A 21,937-nucleotide genomic window follows, 5' to 3' on the forward strand; every position below is an offset into this window, starting at 1 on the left:
AGTCTACCAAGACTAAGGCCTACAGCCTCTCAGTAGTAGAGGGGGTCCGCACCTAGCAGTGGGACAATATAGTATTAGTAAAATAGTTCTAAAACGAAGTAAAAACCGCAGCCCCAAAAATAATACGCAGAATAGAGAAATCTTAAACTATAGTATAATAATCGATTCTTAAATACCTAGTAAGGCTACATTATGGTAATAAAACAGGTAAACCGTAGCCACTAATGCATTCAACACGATGTTTTTCTAAAAGAAAACCGCTAAAGTGGCGACAACGGAATGTTTTATTCAGCCGGGACGATACGCTCTGCGCTATAATGAAGCGGATTCCGGTATCAACTCAATCGCTAACACTTTAAGGCCAATGGTTGGAAATATTCTTGTAAATTCATCTTCATCTGTTACGATCTTTTATAGGGGTTCGAAGATGTCTAGACTGATTTATGTTTTATTTTCGTCGAAGCTCTAAAATAAATGTAGTTTTTTATTTGATTTTCTGATAAATATTTACTAAAAAATCATTTATTTTTATGACTAAGGAGGTTCACATCACTTTGCTAACTAAACTTTATGTTTGACAAAGCGTCTAGCGTTTCACTTCTATTATATAGTTGCATAGCAAAAACAAAATCAGTTAAACCATTATCTTCTCTATTAATAAGGTGGTCCATCCTCTAGATGAGAGTTAGTGGTCACAGTCCTCCATGACCACCCAAAATGTCATCACGCTTCACGTTGGCATTCTGTGAATTATGAATTCATTCAGTACTAGCCCGGTCAAACCTATCCATCGGTGCAGTAGAATATCACATTTCTCCCCTTTCAAGTTTCAACATTACCTAAAATGTTAGTTTCATACACTATTTAACATAATTATCAGAATTTAACTTGATATAAGCGCCATTCGATAGTTCTAAGTGCTTTCCACTGCGAATTGAGTGTACTCAACCATCTGGAAAGCTTGTTTGAAAGCCCTACTTTACAGCCACGTTGGATTAAATAGTTAGCTGATTTAGCAAACATTTTGTAGCTTGCATCATTGGTGGTTAGACTGGTATTGCAACTTCACTGATACAAACATGACTGCCTCGGTGGCGTGGTTGTAATTATACACGGCACTAGTACGACTGTCGTTGAGGTCCTGGGTTAGTATCCCGGGTGGGACAAAATAATTGTGACTGGGTTTTTCCAGCTTATAAATTACTCAAGCGCAGCTCGGAGTCAGGAAGTTGGCGTCGTGGTAATCCCGTGCCTTGGAACGTACGTAAAGCTGTTAGTATCGCTCCTGATCTCTCTCCGGTCATGTCGGATTGACGTCTCACCAGACTATGTAAGAAAAGGAACAAAGAGTGCACCTGTATATTGCGCACATACTTGTGCACTATAATATCTCCTGTGTACTTGGCTGATTTCCGTTTTAGATTACCACCGTAGCCGAAATTCGGTTAGGAAGGAAAAATCACTAACTGGTTAATCCCGAAACAATATGAAACGAAATACATATCCAGCTTTTATCCCGGGACGCGACACACAGACGTGGGTCACTATTCCAAGTTTTATGAATTTTGGTCGCTATCCAAGCCAAGAAAAATTTCCTACCATCGGTAAAGGTTGATTGAAAAACAAAAGCTCAATACATAGCAATACTTCTTTGTTTCTTTTGTTTGTGTTAAACGATACCACCTAACGGCAATTATCTTAATTAGACACTATCCAATTTCATAATGATTGTACGTCTCTAATTACCGGCCTTAGCGTAAACAACTTCGGTTTATTAATAGGTCTGTTGTAGCAAAGACTGGGGTATTGTTTCAGATGGAAAAAATTTAATCGAATAGGTTGATGTCTGTATCTTTTGGGTTACATAGATTTTGTCATATAATGCCGTTCACTATTTTCATTTTAAATAGTTTGTTGGGTTGTTAAGCTGTAATATTTGTAGTTTATATTGATTTGGGCAATTATGGAATGATATTTTGGAATACCTATCGCATTTGATTTTATAGATCTGAATGGATGATTTTCCTATATACACGAACGTACAATTGTATTTAAATTACATTATCTTTTATGTACATACTTTATACAGGAAGCTAAAAGGTTTCAATATGAATTAAAAACCTGTCATCTGAAATTCTATAAGAAATTTGTCAAATTTTAATCAAGTTTAAAATTAAGGGGAAACCGGAAACCAATTAATTTTATTACCTACAAATAAAGCTTATAGAAAGGGTCGGACATTACGTGCCTCATGCAATAACACTGACCATGATGCTGCACCGGGAATTTCAATTAACTGAGCTTTTTTTGCTGGATGCGGGTCGCTTCCAATAGATCGACCTGGAAATCTTTGGGGGATGCTTATGTTCGGCTATGGACATCCTGCAGCCGCTGATGGTGAGCTCTAACTTCCTAATTTAGCTTTTATACTAATTTGATGAACTCCATTAGCACTTAGACTTGATCAATATTAAAGTGTTGAGATGTCATTTCAACACTTTAATATTGACTATAGCTCGTTGCTCCGTCTACCTATTCGATTGTAGCGCTAGAGAATAATGTAGCTCCCTGTTTTAAGAATAATTTTTCACATCGGATCAGGTATTTCGAAGAACCTCTTTAACTAAGTCAGTAAGTATAGCCTTAATTCCAGTAATACCTAAGTGTTACGGACTGAACTACCAATTCACGAAAAAATTGAATTTTCTCCTAAAATTATGGCGTGGATGTATAACTGTTTATATTTGGAGAACCAAGTCATCTCGCAAAGATGAAAACGACGTAAATATGAAACTAGGTTGAATAAAACGACTTACCGGCATCTACGACTAAATGTAACAAATTACACCTGAATAATATGTTCTGAACATTAAACATGCAAATAAGAAGTATAAATGCGATACAACAACAGATTATGGAACATTTGAAGCGCCTCGCGGGCAACACTAAGTTTTGGAAGTGATCCAAGTATTCAAAATGTGACGGAAGCCGCGGCGGTGTTAAGTAAACTTGAATAAAGAGATTAAATCGCTTAAAATGTTTTGAGCATACATATTGCAGTAACAGTTGGCAGGAGGCAGCTATTCGAAGTTTTAAGTGGCGTGGTGAAGGATTTGGTGTAATCTGTAATGATAAATGTATAGTATGTTTTTATTAAGCTATGAAATATTGGAAGCCCTTGAATGAATATTTTCTATTTTAGTTGAGAAACACTGTATCTGAGCAATTAAAACAATTTTCAGGTCTGTTTTTGAAAACATTTTTCCTTCAGGCCTCGTTATGGTCAACCCAAAATATTAAATTAAAAAGTTAGGTCGATGAGTTCTCAACATTATAGTAAAACTATACCATATTAGGAAGAAATAAAACAAAAAATCAAATAACCTTTTAAACTGTTGTCCTTTAAATTACATTTACTACAATATACATAGATAATTAAAAAGAGAAGACATGTATCTTTTTCTTAGAAAACTAATCATGATTACGATATTCAACTAGACGTAAACAATTCAATGAAACTATTTTCCAGATTTTATCGGGTTTTTTTATATTATAATTTTCTCCCGACATTTCGAAAACTGTAGCCTGGTCACGTGGGAGACTGAGGTTTGATCGTCCGAAAAGTCAAAATTACAATATCTACCTATATTTTACAATTATACAATTTTGTATATCTAACATTCGCATAAACATATGAAACTATTAGATGCAAACAGGTGAACCCAAAGGTCACTAAGGGTGCCACCAGAACTGCCACTGCGATCAAACTAATTAATGTTCGTGGCACGCGCCGAGCAGCCCCGGATCTATGAGGGGGCAAGCCGGGGCCCAAGCCCCTGGCGGCGAATTCAGAGGGTGGCAAATCCAAACTTGGCAGACGAAGCCACAACTCATAATTAACGCAACTTTGACTACTGAGACATCCAGAACATTACACACATAAATTATTTCCTGCGGGGCCCGAAATGATGATGATGACAAAATTAAAAACATAGGTGGTGGAGCGGCATTATCCAGATTTTGCCCCGCCTTCAAAAAATTCAAGATCCGGGACTGGAACCGAGTTCCCGCCAGGTCACAACGATGGTGCATACTTAAATAATTTCTGGAAACTGAGTTTTTACAGTAAATAAGGTGCTAGATTGAAAATTTATTCCGTGTTCGTGTCGTTTATACTCTGTTTTCTTTTCAATGACGAAGTGGACTTTGTTTTAAACAATACTATAGTTTGGAAAGTAGTCTTTACTGGCTGCTTCAGTCGTATTTACGTTTATTTATACAATAGAAATAAGATTTTAGCACTGCACAGGGATAATTTAGCTCTCCATTACTGAAATAAATTTCAGAATTGATCTACAACTTGGAAACAAACCTTTTTACGTAGATATTTTATTGATCCCTGAGTTACTTATGAGAACATATATTCTATATTGTATGTATATATATTATATTTATGGACATCTGTTTCTTTCTTCAATAAAATAAAAGAAATATATAAAATATACTAATCTCCTGATTAAGTATGTGTCTTCTAATGGTCCAAGTGCCGCGCCATAATATATTACTTTTTGTATTTAAAATTTTATTTAATATTATTGTTATTAATATTAAATTAAATAATTTATTTGAAACCTTTAAAATGTTATACATTATATAGATTTCGTCAATATCAACTCTACTACCTATTAAAAAAGCGACGATATACGATATAAGTTGGGCGTGGAACGGACTGCCAAGACGAATGTCCGTAGGTTCAAATCCCAAGGGCACACACCTCTGACTTTTCTAAAATCATGTGTGAATTCTTTGTGAATTTATCGTTCTCTTTAACGGTGAAGGAAAACATCGTGAGGAAGCCTGCTCATCTGAGAAGTTCTCTGTAGGAATTTCGAAGGTGTGTGAAGTCTATCATTCCGCACTAGGCCAGCGTGATGGACTAAGGTCTAATCCCTCTCAGTAGTAGAGGAGGCCCGTGCTCAGCAGTGGGCAAGTATATAATACAGGGCTGATATTATTATTTTATATTATAACTCTACTACCAGTTCGGAAGGCAGTCTTCAGAGAAAAACGGGCAAAATACCCTAGTATTGGTATACAATTCTTCTTATAAGTTCTCTTTGCATATCATAAACACAACTATTTTCGCCTACGTGATTACGGATATTTATTTTATTTATAATCAATTTGTATGCAATATCATAATTTATTAAAACATAGGCTGCGCCTATCGGAATCTTCTTTTAATTATACTTATCTGTTCCATTTTGTAAGTATAAATTGGCGTAAATAAAAGTCCATACTCTTTAAACATTAATCATTTTTATTTTTTTCAGTAAATCTTCATAAAACTTTTCTTCATTCTTTTCTGCAAGGCGAAAGTAATTCAATTTAAAACGATGTCTATGCTACCGTCGCGCGCGAGATTGCAATATTATGAACTACGTAAGAAAAAATGCTAGGCTTATAAATAAGGAAAGTTAGAGGTCACTTTGTAGGTTATTTTGACAAATGAATTTGGGTAAAGCCTTGTCAGCCTATGAATTTGTTAAATTGCCTGTAATTCATATTTTTTTTTTATTCGGTTACAGCAAAACTATCCCACTGAACCTAAGGGTAAGTGGAGTGGGGTTCAATAGAATTTCGACTGACGAGAGATGATTGTCCCTTAGCAGTCGACATAGTTATGCCGGCCTGTTGAAATGTACACAGGCTGATCCCGGAACGCGACACACTTACGTGGACCACTATGGTAGGTTTTAACACCTTGTAGAGATATAAAATATATCCTACCACCAGTAATCTATATATTAATAGGTGAACAAAAATATTATTAAATATTCATCCCTCGTAAATATTGGCCAAATCTCGACTGCCGGCGGGGTTTTACTCATGTATAGCTTTACAACTATTATACTTGACATCTCAAACCCTAGATAGCTCTTCACATCCTATGTCTGACCTAGCGGTTTTATGGAATCACCTATGAATAAGATATAAATCTCATACAGAAATTAAACATCATAATTTCTGTACATTTTTTCCAAAGTAAACAACATGATTTAGAATTATAGCTGCAATAAACACTGTTAGCGTAAAATTAAATTCGTGTGTTAGTTACTCCGTCTTTCGTACATTAACCACACATCACATTATTTATATGAATGAAGTGTATAAAAAACTATGTTTATAATTATTTAGATGAAAGATTTTTTTTTATCTCAAACAATATGGCGACGATCTTTGTTATGTATCAAAACACAGGAAAAATGTAATAACATTAGAGCACTAAAGTGTTAAGACTTTAAATTGTTGAACAGTTCAATTTTTCTTAGCCTAAAAAATATTAGCAAAGCTTCTACGATCAAGGTACCTTTTAGATCCACACTTTTTGATACTCAGAATACATCGAATATATTTCCGTTCGTTAACAACAATGTATTCTGTGTCCCACATAGTTCCTTAAATCTTACCTTCCTCACTTATTTCCTTTCCTGTGGAACAAAATACATTCTTTTCACAGGTACAATAAAAACTTCAAGTTAGTAAGAAGTTTAAAAAACTCACTGAATTTTTCTTTGTAAAATTTTTCGTCTATTTTCGCTGAAAAATTGGGAAGTTTTATTAATTTAATAAGATCCACAAATATAGTCATGGTTCTAAGAGAAATTTCAAAAGAAATGGAAAAACAGGATGTTGTGGTGAAGTAGGAAAGATGATATTTGTAGCAACCATTGTATATTTTTTTGAAAATAAAACTTATTTAAAAATAAATCGGCGGAGACAATTAAGATAAACATTGACTTACATATATGTTTCAAATATTTATCAATTCCTGTGAAATAATTAAAATTACAATATAATATCATAATAATCTTGTGAAAAATGAGTCTGACAGAATACCTACAATTACTACTAATAAATTACCTTTTCTTAGTTCCTCAGAATCCTGTGATGATGATGATGATGATGATGATGACTCATCACTCGATATCAAATGGTATAAAGTTTTCGCTACAAAAATATAACATTAACAATATGAAGAAATTAACCTAAAGTTTTCAACAGTAAAATAAAAAGTCGTAAACATAAAAACGAAAAATAAATAAATAATGATGTTTGATAATTTCATTTTAAATTATGAAGTATAAATATAATAATAATGTTAATTGTTTCTAGCTCACAATTACAGTAATTTCAGTAATATTTACTTGTCATTTGACGAAATTACATGTTAAAGTTTATAAAATATTTACGAATACAAAAAAGATGTAAAAGTATACCAATGTTTGATTCATGGCGCCTGGTCTCTGAGTATTCTACTTCTAATGCCAGAAGTATCTGTAAAACATACAAGAGTTACAAAATTTCTCATACGAGATATTGATTAGCCATCCAAAACATGTGAGGCATTTTAACTTTCGAATGCTAATTAATATATTATATTATGATGAAGAATAACATCATACTAAATGATCTAGTTTAATCACTGTAAGAGGAGGCTCGCATTCTTTATTTTTAATTGGACAATATTTATCATTGAGAGCCTCGGCGGCGTAGTCGTACTGCATTCGCGGTACCGCAGCGCTCTGAGGTTCTGGGTTCGAAGCCCGGGTCGGGCAAAGTGATATTTGGGGTTTTCTGCTCAGTATTAGCCCGGAGTCGGAGGTTTGAGCACGATATGGCGATGGGCTCGTCCCTATCACATCATGGGACGGAACACACTTGGCAAAAAGGGGTGCACTGCTTACGCTTCTGCTTACCCCGGGAATAACTGCGTGATGTGTGTCATATTTATACTACCTGACCTCCTTTTTACTAAAATATCTGCTGACGATGAGCTAGTATTCAACCAGTTAAATTTTAAAAGGCGTTATAATAATATATATTTATTCACATACGAAAAAAAACTCTCAAATGACAAGTAAGTACAAAAAAAAAACATTTTATTGAGGTATCAGAATTTAAATAATTAAACAACAAAACTAAATTTTACTGAAAAGTATCTGCGTCGTCAACAATATCGTTCGATCGCATGGCAAGGGATTCGTCAATTAATTATTTTTTAATTCACCACTCCATTTACCATCAGAGCAGTGACGTATGTATTACGCTAGCAAAAGAATGTCAATGTACTCACGACGCAAATCACAATGGCGCCTAACATTCTAAAAACTACATTCGAAAGCCAAAGTATATTATTAATTAATCCTTATTTCTGCTTTTCAGTTTTCATTGCAACCAATTAATTAGCAGACGTATAGCGTAACGTTAATTACTGTTGTTTTATTCTTTTCTGACGCTTGACTGCACCTTTTTTCGCGATTGAAATTGTTTGCTACCGGCATTTGATCGGGTTGCTCCGTCGAAGTTGTTTATTATGTCTATTCTTCGTTTGTCTTATTATTAAAGACAGGTAAAATTTTTATTGATTTCAATGTAACAGATAATCTTTGAACTGCTGATTCTTTTTCTATATATTTTTTACTATAATCCTTATAGGCTAATTTTTATAGCGGCAACGGAAGTTAACGCGAGCGATGTAGGGACCTTAAGCTGGCTTCAGCCGCTTTAAATTTATTTGTTATCTTCTGAGAGTTAATTGGCGAGAAAGAGTCTAAAATATGTTTAGTAAAATATTATTTTGATTTCGTCGTAACAACTGCACATTTCCTTAGTTCATCATCTCAAAAAAACAACATTACCATTAGTAAAACATTCTTATCTCAACGCCATAAAATTGACCTAAATCTACAAATAAAAAGGAACCCGACACCCATCAGAGAAAGCACTCCTGTGACATCCTATGCAGGGCAAAGACCCCGGGATCGATTCCGCTGTGTTCACGGAAACGAACACGGGCAATTTCCCGGAGTAGGCGTCGTGCCTAATGCGTTTTTAATCTTGTTCTTGCACTTAGAACAATTGCATTTATGAATATGCATTGTTTACTGACTTCATCAATGTGATTGATTGCTTTTTATGTTCTGAACTGATTACTTTAATGTTATTTTGTCGTCATGTAAGTTGGCCCTGTTGTGCCTAAGTTCATTTCGAAATTTTTAATTACATAGATTTTTTATTTTTTTCATTTAAAATAAACTACGATTCTCGTATATCCATCTATACATATATATAAAAAAGTGGGTATAGTTACACTATTTATAACTCAAGAACGGATAAACCGGATTTGGCTGAAAATTTGGTGGAGAGGTAGCTTAGAACCAGGAGACGGACATAGGATACTTTTTATCCCGTTCCCACGGGAACTGGACGTGACATAAGACGTGGTATAAGAAAGCAAAATTTGGTATGGAGATAGTATAAGACCCTAGGAAGGTTATAGCCTACTATCCCGGGAAAATTTATAGTGGGACTTTTATCCCGGAAAACTCATTCACGCGGGCGAAGCCGCGAGCAAAATCTAGTAAAATATAATTCCAAGCTGAGTCAATTCTCTCGTAGGTACCATAATCCAGTTGCAGACCAAGAACTAAGCTTAGTAAATTCACATTTAAATGTAGGTAGATATTGTAACTTTGACTTTGCGGATGAACAACACCTCAGTCCCCCCCGTGACCATGAAGGCTGCAAAGTCTTTGAAACGTCGGGAGAAAACCAAAATAAAAAAACCGCGATAAAATCCGAAAAGTAGTTTAATTTCAATGTCTTACATTCGTGTAAACATAAGAAATCATTTTTGGCTCTGCCCGGGATTCGAATCCAGGACCTCAGCGCAATAGTCATACTTATAGCGTGTGTAATTACGACTACACCACTGATGCAGTCAAAATGACACATAAAACATATATAGTTGACATAACATGCGGCCTGCTAAACCCAAAATATGAAAAAATATCTTAGCCATGCGAGCTACCTAAACTAACTTGCCTTGAGCCTGCAATCTACATAAAAAATTAAATCAAATTTACAAATGCACACAAAAAAAGCAGTTTTGTCGGACAACATACGATAACTTCAAATATTTATTCTATTCGTGTAGTAATTTTGTTTTTCATAAATTCATACCGGGTGCGAGAGAGCGTGAAGAGATGTGCAGGTGCCGCGAGACCTGTGCAAATGTTAAATTTACTGCATTCGGACACACACTGAATATAATGTTGCGAAATTTAGATATTTTGTAAAAAAAAATATCGTTAAAGGCAGGTCAACTTGAGCGTCATACAGTTTTGCGTATTTAGAATCAGCATGTTTGCTTCTTGTCCTAATTATATATTTTTTTAAATATCACCAAATCAATTAGCCTTTCATCCGTTATACAATGACTTAAGTTAAGTCCATAATCGGGAATTTAGTTAAAAAATATACTTAATAAAAGCATAGTGTTAAAGTTAAGAGTTAATCAATGAATAATTATGAAAATTATACATCGACCCAATAACCATGACTCTGGTTTTAATGTAAGCAGAAAGACTGCTACGCCCTAGTACCTCTAGGTAAGAATGTTTGAGAATTAGCAAGATTAGTTCAGATTTCGTATATTTACGAGATTAATATTAAACTTTGAAATAAAACCATTTTTGAGGTTTAATCACGGGTTTTTTTACTATGAGTTTTCTCCCTACGTTTCGAAGACTTCGCAGTCTTAATGGTCACGGGACAAACTGATAGTATTTGCTGAATAGTACACGCAATTGTCGTAGTGATTTTAACTATTATAAAACTCTTATTGATAATCTATCAGGAAATAGTAATAAGCTCGAACCATACCAACAAAAATTGCAGATCCTACAATTATTTGGCCTTGAACAACACGAGCAAATATTGCAAATCGTATTTGGTCTCTTTCTCGATCGAAGTCATTATAGTAAGGCTATACAGCTCACTGATTTCAGAATATTATCCTTGGTAATTCCTCTAGCTACAATATCCTTGAAACTGAAATCATATAGCATTGCATATAACATTTTAATGGAATTCATCTCCTTGGTCGCGTATCGTAAATAAACGTCGTATCTCTCAAAGACCTTGGTGACTTAATAGCTTTTAATATATTTTTTATTGCGTTTAAAACGTTTATCGTCTTTTTCTTCAGTCTTTGGAGTCCACTACTGAACATAGGCCTTCTCTAAAGACATCCTAACCAACTATACCCATATCATCAGTTAATAATCCTCTGTATACATTTAAATCTACGGAAAATAACTAACCGAAATCATTGCCTTCATTATTGCTGCCCACAAACGTACCTGTTTGCATTTCGGACGCCATTTCCCCGTGGGCAGGCGGTCTATCGAAGTTTAAATTGCCTCGTCGGAAGTTACATTCCCATTTATAATTCGAAATAAATTGATAACAAACATGTCGAAATACGCCTTCGTATGACGATGTTAGCTTTCTATACTTTTATACCTCTGTTTCTTCGGATTTTATAGTGCTCATTTGATATTTCTTTGCTCGAAATCATTTTAAATTAAGAATTTCCACTTTATAATTCCTGTCCATCGATATAAATATGTACTACGTACTAGATCTGGCGTTCTGTACACTCATTGTGTTCGACTCAACTGTACTGCAATACCCACCTGACTTTAGTATGATTTCAACAATAACTGCGGTTGGTTATATACGGACTGCCGCTCATATTATAAGAACTCGAGTCTAAATGTAAACCTGAATAATGATATTCATTTCCACTGATCAAGGCAGGCATTACGGCGATCTGACATCAAACATTTCTTTTTACGTTTCTTAGCCTTAATTTATCAGCCACAAAAGATTTTCAAATGCTAAATCTACTCAAATGAAATAAACTTGAACATGAATTATTTCACCATATCTTTTTCCTCACACTTGGATCTCTATCAGAAACCACTTTAACACAATTTATCGGCTCTTATCAGCCGCGATCTAAATGGGATCTTGCCAAATATTGTGAAAATTTAAATTTTAGCTGCTCGATACTAAGTGGCGAAACGGTTAGTTGGATTTTAGTATTTAGTTTTCTTGCCTGATAGATGACTATAACGCACATCTGGAGTTTTCTTTAGAAGACTATAATGCACAATTCAAATGGGATTGTGATGGGCAAATGAATAAGTTAAAGAAATAAGTAGGTAACATTAGTCAATTAGTCACCTCCATTGTCCATAACTCGCCACGATACACTGGAAATGTACAGTAACCTCTTTTACGTAGGTTTTCAATGAAATAGTGGTAGTAGTACCACGGTCGAACCGATCGATTAACCGCAATTTTCTTAAGACGATTCTATTCGCATTTTTCGAACTACCTCAAAAAATTATCAATTTGATCAGAACCTTTTTTTAACATGCTTACAAATTACTTGTTTTGATTGGTTCTTTCTCGGAATTGGATTGAAGATTGAGATTGGGATCTATCTAAAACAGCCGATAGTAAACAAATATCTATAAAATCGGTCACTTTGAAAATGGAATCTGAATTTGACTTTGATGACGGTATTTAACAATAAGATAAACAGCTACCCTCACGGGACATTATATTAACTTCAGACAATTTTTATCAACAAGATGGCTAACACCTCTTAATACCCACGAGGTGGCACAAACTTACCGACCCCCGAGAGGTTTATGTTCCAAACGTGATGAAAGTTTGGTTACCTATTGCCCGTTTCCCCATTGTATATTTTCTGGTGAAAATGGAAGGGAATTTATTTGATTCGAGTTTACTTTTGTGCCTTTCGAATTTAAGTCCAGTCAAATGTTTTATGTGAATCAGGTTTCTATTGACAGCTTTATCTGCGTGAAAGACCTTATGGATTAAAATCTAATGGTGTAGTTTTCTTGTCATGAAGAATCTAGATCTTAGTCTATTTTCATAAACCTCCAAATGACTTCTCAAACTTTTGCATTTATTACGAGTAAGTTATTTTTGTTATCTTGTATTCATTAGTATTTGTTTTTGTTCACTTTCTTCTAGTATGTCTACAATCTTTCCTGGATTTTGTTATTTTTTTTGTTTGTGTATTTTCAGTTGTAATTATACTATGTGTTTCCCAAATACTAAATAACTAAACAAAGTCGTACTCCCTCATAATTTTTATAAATTTATTCATAGTACCTACGAACAAAGCAAAACCTATTTATGATATACCTAAAGAGAATATAACCACTACGTTAAGATATACCTATATATTAACGTCGTCATAAACATGGTTTCTAGTACCGACAGCATCAAAATATTGCTAAATCTTATTCGACATCCAGCAATTTTCGCTTTCATATTACGCCAAAGGAATAAATAAGTGGAACATTTTATTATTCACGAAGAAAAATGTGTCTGAAGGGAGAACTTTATAAAAACATCCAGATATGTATATTATGATCTCGTTTGAAGTTTTAAGTCTTAATAAAAACGGAACGTGATCTTATGAAGTTGACGAAGATGTGAGATGAAACAAATTATTACTGTATCGGTTTTTGTATAGCATTTCTCGCACGTTTGGGTTTCGTAGAAAAGAATTTGCACTCTACGTGCTATGTTAGGGAATGAAGCTCGTAAGTTTAAGTAATATTATAATTATTTCTTATGTTTACGCGAGTGTTAGACATTACAATAAAATTATTTAACGGATTTTATTGCGGTTTTTTATATTATAATATTCTCGGGCTGTTTCGAAGATTTTTCAGCCTTCGTGGTCACGGGTCATCCGAAAAGTCAAAGTTACAATACCTACCTTAATTTCACAACTATACAACATTAAAATTTTAGCTGATGGGGGTCCATTGTACGCAGAATAATCTCACAGTATCTCGAAATCTGGCAACCGGTCTTTTGGGTTCCGTTTTAATTAAATGTAGGACGAAATCCCAGACTTATGCAAGCTTCCAACCATCTTCTCTATTGAAATTCGTATGTTTTTAATTTCAATAGCCTTGCAAATCATCCTAGGCAGGAATCGGTATTCTTAGGCAAGGATTTGTAGCTTGTCCTCTTCAAAGTAACTGCTCTTTATTCATAAATATTACTACAATCATCTCAACATATTTCTGTTGAATTAAGGCATAATCACCACAATGTAACTATGTTAACTATCAGCCTCGTAAACATACATTGTAAACCATTATGGTCTAGTCATAACGGTCATTAAAATGACAACAACCGCCATATCACGCTCCGCACCTTCCGAGATAGATGCTAATCTGTTGGTATATTGCCTTCTAATACCTACAAATAAGAAGCTTTATTGGTCTTATGTTCGCATTATTGTATTATGATTTTTGAGTTTGGATTCTGTTTACTAGTGAAATGTTTTTAATTTTAATTACAAATTTATTTCTCCAAGTATTATTTAAAAAGGCTAATCGTTGTTTTCTAACTGACATTAAGATTTTTGCTTTTCTGCTAATGGCTTCTTCCGCGTAATAATCCTTTAATAGTAAGTGAATTTACCAGATCTTTTTTAATAGCAAAAGTAATTTAAAAGGTTAGTGCGTTCAAATAAACACATATTTCAACTGCATCAAGTATATATCTCCACTTGTATTGTGTTTATTCTACGAAAATCTTCAGAATTATAAATTCTATGTAAATCAACATGAAATGAAGAGGGTTCATTCAAAACGCTTCCATATTCAGAAATGCAAGGTCATTTAATATTAATTATATTTCGGACGTCCTCTGCGACTTCATCTCCCAAGACGCAGTTATCTGGCCGTGAGAGTCGCTCTGACAAAGATGATCCGGGAATCTGATAGCATTGTCAAAATCCTTGGCAGTTTTAAAGCAGATTGCTTTGCGAAGTGAGCTTTTGAGTTAAAGCTGACGATGTCTTTAATTTTAAATTGTATAATCAGACATACAATATAATACCACTTCAAATATAAAGACTAGAGTAATACGATGATTGTATTGTAAAACTTATTGTCTAGATGATCAAGGCATAGGCGATGGAAAGAAAAAATGCAATAAATATGTTATATGGCACCAAATAAATATAAACAGCTTTAGGTATTGGCGTCTACTTTTAAGTATAGCAATACTTGTATTAGGAAACACTGCTCTTCCATATCTATTGTAAATCATTCATTTAAATCTAGACAGTTCCATATACGATATACGGTACGTATATCATCTATAAAGGGACATGTTGCTTTTGTATGATCGTTGGTTCTTCATTTCGAACAAATTCTATACAACCTCAGAAATGGGAGGTACCATAATTTGAGACGACTTCAGAAACAGAATTTTAACTTAAACGGAATAGTGTTTAAAGATACGTACTTTTATTTATGATAGTATTATATTATTTACATATTGAGCAGATTATTTAATTTCGACATTGTCACTTAAAAAAATGTACACGGTTTGCAACGTAAATTTAACATAAACACTAAAATAAACTTCAACATGTTACAAGCTTCGAAATAAAAATAAACTATATGCTGAAATAGGGCTTTTAAAATACATTACGAATAAAATTCCCCGCGAACAGACTCGTCAACACAATGTGAGTAAAATACACATACTCCATTTTTACAAAAAATATTTTCGACAATAACTCATTTATTACCAACCAAACGTAGCCACAATAAGTGCAAATATTTGAGGCACATAAACGGTTTTTTGTTAATATTGACCTTATTGAAATTAAATTCAAATGAACTCCGCAAAAATGTAAATAAAGCGTGCGGTTTTAGGGGTGTCTGTCAATGCTGGAAAATTTCACATTTATTTGATCGCGGTTGAACGTCCGCAGCAGAGGTTTGTACACAACTAAGTATACAATTAAATTTATCTTTTAGGGCGTGTTTCACAACTTCTGAATAAAATACATGCAATGGTGGTAGGTCTCCCATACGTGAGAGTCAGTCTGGGTAGGTACCACCGTAATGTCTATTGCTGCCGCCAATCAGCAACACTTGTATTTCTATTAAACCTTAAGGGAAAGGAATAAGGTTTAGATTCGTGTTTTGAGCCTCCTGAAATCCCATATACAATATGCTAGTCAAACATTGTGTACTCAGAAAGTTTTTATTTCGATATCAAACGCATTTTACATGTATAGAATGTTTTTCTATCAATAGAACAAAATGGAGCGTACCTATTGGCCCAGTTTTTTGTTATACATTTTTGAATATGTCCGAACAGTCACTCAATATGTTTCAAATTGTTCGTGGATATTCGAATATATTGAAAGCGTTGGAACAATACCGTTGTCTATTACTGATACCTTTGAAAAGGCATGACAATCGTATATCCTCTCATACGAAACGAATTTCGTACGCGACAATTCTTTGACAAACAAAAATATTTTGTTATCGGAATAAGGGATTGGTAATATTATTATATCCCATTCTGTGTTTTATTAATGTCATATTCTAGGGGCGAGTGGCATAGCCGATACACCTTTTACAATCGCTAATGCTAAGAGACAACGAAAATATATATGGTAATTGCGAACCTGATTGATAAGTCTATTGCTAATCCTCAATGTTAACGGTCTCAGCTACGCCCTCTAGTGTAAAAGTTTTTTCTAACATAATTTGCCCGAGGGCAAATCTACTATATAAAATAAATGCCACTACAGCATCAGTCTAAGAAAATAATACGCAAATGTAGAAACAGAAACATATTTTTATTTTTACAATTGCAAATGTTTGGATACGTTTTTCTTACACAAATGCTCGTTGTGTTATTGCTAAAACTAGCTTCAGATGGATTACTCCGCTGTAGTTGCGTTCGGTTGTATACATTTTTAAAGATTATCTCGCTCTTGAGAAATACAATTTCATTTTTAAACGTGACTGTGACATTTCATAAAGGATTTAAAATTGTTTCATATTTTAAGTCTGAACGGCTCCGCACCCACTGGTCCCCTGAAATTCGTACCATGTGACGTCTGGTCCCCTGTAATATTTTTAGTGCCTACTGGAGTATTTTTTGAGCTTTTTGTGGTACAATCGCGTGCTAACGGCATACATAAATTAAATTTAAATTTGTATAAGTATCACATTTATTACAAATCACGGAGAAGACTTGCAAGTTCTATATCATTATTTATATCTTTTTTAACATTCGTTGTATCTGATATTAGAGTTTCCCGCCTTCACACCCACCACTACAACTCCTGTAAGCCAGGATCAGCAGTGGCACGCATTTTATGACACCGAGCGGTGAAACTCGGCGAGTCTCAGGGAAAACTAATTTGTCTTCATCCCGCAACGAAATTAATCAAATAGAAAGATAGGGAGGAGTTGGAAAATTGATATCCGATATGTTATATCTGTGTATATTAATGCGTTAAGAGAAACGTACCTAAACATTGCACACGGAGAAGTGTGAGATTGGGCTTGATTAAAGTTTATATATAAAGAAAACAACAAGAATTAAATCGGTTATAAAAATGTATATATGTGTTATAAATATATACTAAATTCAATGGTCGAACTATTGAACGACCATTTCTTATAATAATATACTGTATATATTTTAGCGAGTTTATAGAAATTCAAAAGACGGGAACCTAGAGATGGTAGCAGTAAAGTTCTCAGCAAAATCAGGAACTCAAACACACAAACAAAAGTCAGACAGAGCTCGCATACTAATTTATAGAGGTCAATTCAAATTCTTAATAATCCAACATGTTTTAAACAAAACAACTTAAAGAAAACTATTATTCTCGCTGTTGGAATTCAATAATAACGAGTCAGAGAGAAATAATGACATTTCAACCGCAATTCAAATTGTTTTAGCATTTAATTAAACAAATCTGCATATCGATACCCATTCCTAAATACCATTCCGTGAACGAGTATTTGCATTCCAATCATACGACTTCTGTTTTCCATTTGTTTTGTGTTGTCTTCGTATAAACATAACCGCTGACCTAAATAGGCGTTTCATATGACGTGAGTAATATCCAGTTTTATTGCTTTAATATTGTTTTTATTAAAAAGGGCTACAGCGGTATCATCTTTCATAGAGTTTTCATATATTCTATCTTGCGGTTGATTTAATGTGAAATGTTCTGCTAATAATTTTGAAATTGAAAATTTCTGCTATCACTACATAGTATAAAACAAAGTCGCTTCCTCTGTCCCTATGTCCCCTTTGTATGCTTAAATCTTTAAAACTACGCAACGGATTTTGATGCGGTTTTATTTAATAGATAGAGTGATTCAAGAGGAAGGTTTATATGTATAATAACATCCATTAAATAGTGGAGAAATACTGTTATTTTGTTATGTTATACCCGTGCGAAGCCAGAGCGGGCCGTTATGTTTTTATATACAACGTTCACAGTTTTTCTGTAGTGTATTTAGTATCAGCATTGCACCCGTGCAAAGCCGGGGCGGGTCGCTAGTTTGTTATAAAGGGGGATCAAGTGCTGGGCAAATTATATCCAAACTCCCACACAGAGTTCCTCGAACTGTAAACCAACCTTGGGACCTCATATATGCTACTCTTAGATGAACAATAGATATTTTTCTATAAGAGATTGTCTGGAGTGATAAGACCGCCGATTATACTTTATTTAAATGAATATAATACCTTGTTTGCTGTCTTAATATAAATCTGTACAATGAAGTGTTATAAAAAGTATACGAGTAAAATTATAAACCACATATGAATATTATTATATATTTAACAAAGTTAAACTTGCAGGCTTTTTATACGAGAAAACTAAATCCGAAATACACGCGCACAAAACAAAAACTAGTAGTTCATGAAATAAGGTTAATTTTTATTTGTTTCCACCAATACCTTTGATTGAGCTGTTACAGGTTAAGGACCCTTGAATATTCAGGAAGTAATTAGGCAGAGAGCAAGCCGTGTACCACTCGACGTAACCACAGCGGGTTGGTACTAACACTTTAATTAATTAGAACCGTACACTGGGGTGACGTTTACTGCTATAATGTATTAAAACTACGTTGAAAACAGGATTTTAAGCCGTGAATTTTCGGAATGTTTGTTTTCACATGTGTATTTAATGTAAACGAAAATCAGATTATAGTTTAAATGATTTTTTTGATTGCTTAAGGGCCAATGTAAAGCAGAGGAACGTAATGGAAGAGATCGATTGAATTGGTTTTACAGCATAATGTTACATCAATCGACATATACTGCCTATAAACACCATTGGCGCTGCTCTGTTCGAGTCAATTCCTGGAGTTCAGACAATTCCTATCGTAGGACATTCTTATACTCTTATAGCCTTGTTCCTTTAAGTTTAAAAATTTGCTCCACTTTGCATCGATGGAAACGCACCTTTTTTATTTGGACTCTAGATTTCAATTACTATAGCAGCTATTTGAAACCGTGCCAGCTCACTTGTAAGTCAGCTGACGTGACTTTATGTGAATGAGTACGCTCAACTCTGCCAAATGCATGTAATACGCGAACTTTGGCAAATAAACCCGCTTTACTTTGGGACTCTATGGTTCATTTTTATATAGACATGCCAATGTGACCGCCCTGCACATGATGGTAGGCGGAATGGGATCTGGGTCGAGACGAGATGATTATCCCTCGCCAGTTGCAACAATTATACCGGCCTATTAAAAAACCGGCCATAGCCTAGTTGGTTGTGGAACGGACTGCCAAGACGAATGTTCCGCAGGTTCAAAACCCAAGGGCACACACCTCTGACTTTTCTAAAAGATTATGTGTATATTCTTTGTGAATTATAGCTTGCTTTATCGGTGAAGGAAAACATTGTGAGGAAACATGCATACCCGAGAAATTTTCTATAGGAATTTTCGAGGGCGTGTGAGGTCTACCAATCCGCACAAGGCCAGCGTGGTGGACTAAGGCCTAATCCCTCTCAGTAGTAGAGGCCCGTGCCCAACAGTAGGACAGTATATAATACAGGGCTGATATTATTATTATTATTATTATTAGAAACCAGATAAACACAGGCTAAGCCTGGAACGTGACAATCTTACGTGGACTAATATGGCTTGTTTTACACTTTGTGGGCGTCGGTCACTATCCAGGTGGATACACATATCCTACTACCAGCGGCAGCGAAATAGGGAGCGCCGATTTAATGAGCTTTATATTGTCTCATTGGTGAGGACAGACCTCCTTTACTACTGAGAAAATTTAGGCCAAGTCTACCATTCTAGCAGAATATATATTATTATGTACATATGCCTTCGATATTCCTATAAAGAATTACAACATTTACAGTCAGCTATCAAAGTAACTAAACAAATTCGCCTCTAAACTCTTGTGTGCTGAACAGTACCTAGTTGTTTTTTTGCAGATAAATTTCAAAGGAATTTATTGATTTTAGATGAAGAAAAAATAATATAACTATACAATAATATAACTCAAGTTGATCTGTAGAAATTTTTTGAAGTTTTGAATTTTTACAACTACTTTTGTGAGTGATTGTACCTCATGATATTTTTTGTGTCATAAAGCATTTTGTGGTCAATTGTACCTCATATTTATTTCATCGTTAAACTAGGGATAATGTCGCCAAATCCTAGTTTAGTTACAAATTTGATAATTATTACATAACCCCAAGGTACAAAATTGCCCAATTTTTTATAGATATTGCGAGTTTGCGCAGCACCCTAAACATTTTTATACGTCATAAAAATCCCCAGTGATATATAACTCCCAATATAATAGTATAAGCTTAAATCTTTATAAAATATTTAATATACTCGTAACTCCTGCGATTTTCTTCCATATGAAATATTTATAACCTTCCGTAGCGTTTGCAACGGAAATAATAAGAAATAACATTAACTGTTATTGCTTAAGGCATTAGGCTCACATTGTTCATGCTAATTTTATTTAAGGCGATACCTCAAGGTCCATTTTCATACATTTTGTTTCGGCTTTAATCTGGGTAACTAAACAAGTATTGGCAAGTAAAGAATTTAAATTCACGTCTAGTTAGTGATTAGTTCTCGCAGTTGAAAGAAAAATGTAAAAATAATTAATAATCATGGATATTTCTGCCTTTAAAATTTCGTCATATTTAAATTCTTTACTTGCCAATACTTGTTTAGTTACCCAGATTAAAGCCGAAACAAAATGTATGAAAATGGACCTTGAGGTATCGCCTTAACTGGTAATTTTGCTAAACTCATTATACTGATATTATAAATGTAACCCTGTGAAGATCTTGGAATGGTTCTGAAATGTAAACACAAAAACCGCTGAATAGATTTTAGTGTGAAATTTGGCGCTACAGTTTTGGATTAATTTAGTATAATCCGCTTTCAGGTACTGGATTTTTGTTATAAAAAATCTTACAGCAATTTTTAGTACCTAACCTGGGCATCAAATCCAAAACATCATGGTATACTGTATATAAATACGCTGCTATTAGACTAGCAAGGCAAGTTCTACTGGTGGTAGGTTTCTCATACGTGAATGTCCGCCTGGGTATGTACGCAATGGCTATTTCTACCGCCAAGCAGCAGTGTGTAGATACTGTTGTATTCTAGTTTGAAGGACATTGTAGCCAGTGTCACTACTAGTCATAATAAGACTTAAAATCTCATGTCTCAGGATGGCGAGCGCAGTGGAATTCCAAACAATACTTTGTAATTCAAGGTGTTGTTGCCTACAATATTAAAAAAAATATATAATTAAAAAATAAAAGTTCTTATTTTGAAAAATTCTATTGTCATACGTTCCGTGACCATCTAGATACACGTCACTTTTTAATTTCATCTGTCATGCAGGCACAACATAATCATACGTACTCATACGAGTATTGTCTCAGTCCCATCACGTACGCATACGTGACGTGGTTTCCTACATATTAGATTTGCCTCCGTAATGTGTCATGTTCTTGCGTGAAACAGTGGGTCGCTGAGGGATATTTTTTAGCTGAAATTTTGATGTAAACACGGGCTTAATAGTACAATTATGTCGGCCTGTTGGTTGGGGTCAACGTTGTTTTTTCTTTGGGGAATTCATTTTTTTTTTATAATCCTACGTTTGTTAGCCTGTCAATGGCCGCATT

General features: G+C 34.4%; 1 protein-coding gene and 1 long non-coding RNA gene across 5 annotated transcripts in view; one reads left to right on the top strand and one right to left on the bottom strand.

The window, feature by feature from the left end:
* The window catches only part of LOC115448112 (calcium/calmodulin-dependent 3',5'-cyclic nucleotide phosphodiesterase 1), a 302,717-nt gene that overhangs the window by 202,555 nt on the left and 78,225 nt on the right, over nt 1-21,937 (top strand). The window lies entirely within an intron of this gene.
* Nucleotides 5,071-8,220, bottom strand: LOC115451593. 2 transcript variants are annotated; one of them, XR_005112835.1, is made up of 4 exons: nt 8,138-8,220; nt 7,281-7,338; nt 6,565-7,011; nt 5,071-6,491 (listed from the first exon to the last, which is right to left on the bottom strand). It is a non-coding gene; the product is annotated as an uncharacterized LOC115451593 (long non-coding RNA). The 2 variants fall into 2 exon arrangements; XR_003939385.2 differs by having other exon boundaries at nt 5,071-7,011.

The sequence above is a fragment of the Manduca sexta genome, chromosome 23 (assembly GCF_014839805.1).
Source record: "Manduca sexta isolate Smith_Timp_Sample1 chromosome 23, JHU_Msex_v1.0, whole genome shotgun sequence".
Lineage (NCBI taxonomy): Eukaryota > Metazoa > Arthropoda > Insecta > Lepidoptera > Sphingidae > Manduca > Manduca sexta.